Genomic DNA, 3,671 nt, shown 5'->3' with positions numbered 1-3,671 from the left:
CCCACTCAGCGCCTCTCCTTCGGGCCCGCAGAGGCGCTTCCGTGAGCCGCCTACACCTCCTCCAGTCGCCTGGAGGGGAGGGGGTCTGCGATATGGGTAAGCACACGGCCCACGGGAGCGTTCGCGGCCAGGGCCGGGGCACGACCTCGGTAAGGCTTGCTGCCCTCGGGCTCGCCCCTCGGGCCCTCGAGGGGGAGCACGCCCAAGATGCGTGACACAGCCCCCTCTCTCACAGGCCCCGGCCCCCACGATCGCTCCCACGCCCGCGCGCAGCCCCCCACGTAGTGGGGACCACACGGGGCGTGCGCTCGGCCAAGCTCAGGCCCCCACGGCACGCCGCTGAGGACCAGCACAACGAGGCGGCCCCTGGCCCCACCGCCGGGGGGAACAGGCGGGCGCACCTCCCTTACCGTCTCGACCCCCCCAAGAGAAAGCCGCTCACGGCACCCGCCACGGTGGCGGAGACCCGAGGGACACGCTGGGAAAGGGGAACAACACCACCGCTCGGCCTCGGGCACCTGAGGGACGACCTGGAGCGCTCCAGGAGCACCACGGAGGGCCAGGCGCGGCACGCTCGCACACCGACGGGGGGCGCGCAGCGTGGCGGCGGGGCGGCCCTCCCCGCCGCGGGGAGGGCCGCTCGCGAGGCGTACGCCAAAGAGGCACAGCGAGAGCGTCTGCTGCGTCCGAGGACCCCGGTCCCCGCCCACGCTGGGAGGCGGGGGCGGGAGACCGCGGGTTCGGGGCCGGAGGCCGCACCCCTGCCTTCCGCACACCCCGGCAGGCGGGGCGGAAGAGAGGCGAGGAGCCCGCGGACAGAACGAGAAGAGCGGTCCCGTCCCCCAGGAACGTCCGTCCCTCGTCTGGCACGGCTTAGGCCCAGCCCAGCGGAGCGTGGCACCACCACATCAATCGGTTGACCCACCCAGCCTAAAGCCACGGCGGGGGAGGCCCGCAGGGGAGGCACGGCGAAGACCCATCACACGGAGGCCCGCTTCCGCCTCGCCGGCGCCCCTTCGTCTCGGGCAAAGAGCAGCCAGCCACCCCAGAACGAGAACGCCTGACACGGGGCACAGAGCCTGTGGGGTGGGGTCGTGCCGGCCACTCACCACCGGGTGCCTGCAGCGGGGGCAGCGCACAGGGTCGAGCACCCGACGCCACCTGGCCCCGCCGCCCTCGGGCTCAGCCAGAGGCCGGAGGCGGCACCGCGGGTCGGGGCAGCCGGACGCGCACGCAAGAGCCGGCGCGCAGGCCCAAGCGGGCAGCTCAAGCGGCAAGGACCGAGCCGGGCGTCAGACAGCCGCCCCCAGCCCGGAGTCCTGCCCGCGTCCGGAGCCCCAGCGTCTATCGGCGACAGACGCAGAAGAACACCGTATCAGCACCTATCTGGTGGCAAAAAGGCCCCATTTCCGGCGGAAGAAATCATCGCGCCCGACAGCGGGGCCCACCCACGAGGTTCACGGGGGCCCCCGGAACCTCGGTCCGGCCACCTGCCCCCAACACTTCCCCATCCACACTTGCCCCGGAGCGCCCGGGGCCACCTGGTCGACCCGGGGATGGAGGGGTGGCAGAGTGGGCCGGGGACACGGGGGAGAGGGAGCGGGCTGGGGACGCCCTCCCCGGTCCCCCCACGCGGGCAGGCACCGGTCCATCCGAGTCTCCGGGCCAGGACTTGGTTCCAAGAAAGAAACACAGCACCCCTCCGAGCCGCCTCCGATGAGCGGGCCCCATGAGGGACCACGCCCGGGCCCGGGAGCCCCTCCCCGGGCCACCCAGTATGGCTCGCGCCAGTCCCCACCTCCCGGCCCGGACTCGGGGTGGAGAGCGGAGGGGGGAGACAAAGTCGCGTCCGACGACCGGGACCCACGCGGGCACGCTGACAGGCCGGGTGCACCCTCGCCGGCCACCTGCGCGAGCAGGGGCCGGTCCGTCCACGTCTCCGGACCCATCGGGACTTGAACCCATTTCTCCAGGGAGACGCCCGGAGCCCACGGGGCAACGCACCCAGGCCCGGGCCAGCCTCTCCGGGTCACCGCTGGCGGCCCAGGCCGGTCCTCACCTCTGGAGTCCGGCTCGGAAAACCATCGGCCCGAAAGCATCTGACGACCGGGACGCACGCGCGTCCACCACCGAGCCCGTGGCGGCCTCCACCGGCCTCAACGCTCGGCCCGAGCCGGTCCCCACCTCCGGAGCGGGACGCGGGGGGCACCGGGAAAGGGAGGTGGGGGGGGTCGGGGAACGAACGCTCCCAAGGGCGGCCCAGGAGAAGGCCGGGCCACCAAGTCCCAGGCGCTCCGGGCGCGGCAGACCCTCTCCTCTCCCACCGCGGCGGCACGACCCGACATGGGTTCCCGCGGCCGGAGGGGCACGGGCGCATGCTGGTCGACCCGGCCAGGCGGCCCCTCAGCCCCGGCTCGGGAGCGCGGCGGCAGTCACAGCCCCATAGATCTGCAGGCCCAATCTCAGGCGACAGCAGGAGGCGCCTACGCCTCGGCGCCACCGGGGCTGCCAGCACCAGCGTCGCCCGCCTCCCGGAACTCTGCTTCGGGCCCGGCGGCTGAGTCACAGCCCTCGACAAGGTCGCCGGAGCTCCGGAGGGAAGGGACAATATAAAAGCGGCCGCCAGGTGGCGCCCGACAACCGGCTCGAACGTCCCCGGGCCGGATCCCGGTCGCCGGCCGGCCACCGAGGACGCCGGAGCGCCGGGCCGCCCAAACGCCCGAGCTCCTCCCGGAGCGGGGCGGGCGTCCCGCGCGGCCCCGAGGGGTCCGCCTCGGAGCTAGCTCCCGGCCCGACACGACACGACACGACACGACACGGCGCGTCCCGATCCCCGGCAGCACACGGGGGCGGGGGTAGCTGGCAAGATGCCGCCGGGAGGCTGCCTGGAAGGGGACGCGATTCCAGGCCATGGGGGGGGGGGGGGCGCGGGGAATTCCACGGAGACGCCCACAGTGCCACAAGCGAGATCCCCAGCTCCCCGGAGGGTGAGAGGGAGGGAGGGAGGGAGGGAGGGAAGGCGGGGACCAGCGAAACGAAACCAGGCAAGCGCTCAGAGAACGACGCAGGAACTCATCCCTTCTGGCACGGGGAAGGGCTTTGGAAAGCTGATACGCAGAGCCCGGAAGCTAGAAACGAAAGTAAACATACACTCTGGCCCCACACAAATGGAAACAAACATCTATTTCCGCACAGACCGCGACAAAGTCCAAAGAGAACACATGGGTGCGTGGGTGGGGAACATGCCCTTGAGGTCAGAACGTGGATTTCAAAATGGACTGACCACAGTCACCGGCGGGCGGGGGCAGGGGGGCGGGGAGCAGCGAGTCAACAGCCATCCACTAAAGAAACCGCGTTCCAGGACATCTACACAATGCAACGTGGTGAGTGTGCGTGCGTGCGTGCGTGTGTGTGTGTGTGTGTGTGTGTGTGTGCGCGCGCGCGCGCGCGCGTGCGTGTGAGAGAGAGATTTACAGTAAAGGTTCACAGTGACCTGTCGTCCCACCAAAATCAAACCAAGCCAAACTACCAAAAAGTCAAAGTCAAGCTCTGGGACTGCTGTGGCCCTTCAAGGAGTACGTAAAGGCACACACACATGTACGTGTATGCACACGTGTACACGTACAGACACACACACGTGTACACGTACACACACACACGCATCTGAAAAC

Source organism: Hippopotamus amphibius, unplaced genomic scaffold (assembly GCF_030028045.1).
Source record: "Hippopotamus amphibius kiboko isolate mHipAmp2 unplaced genomic scaffold, mHipAmp2.hap2 scaffold_314, whole genome shotgun sequence".
NCBI lineage: Eukaryota > Metazoa > Chordata > Mammalia > Artiodactyla > Hippopotamidae > Hippopotamus > Hippopotamus amphibius.
This window is presented reverse-complemented; position numbering follows the sequence as displayed.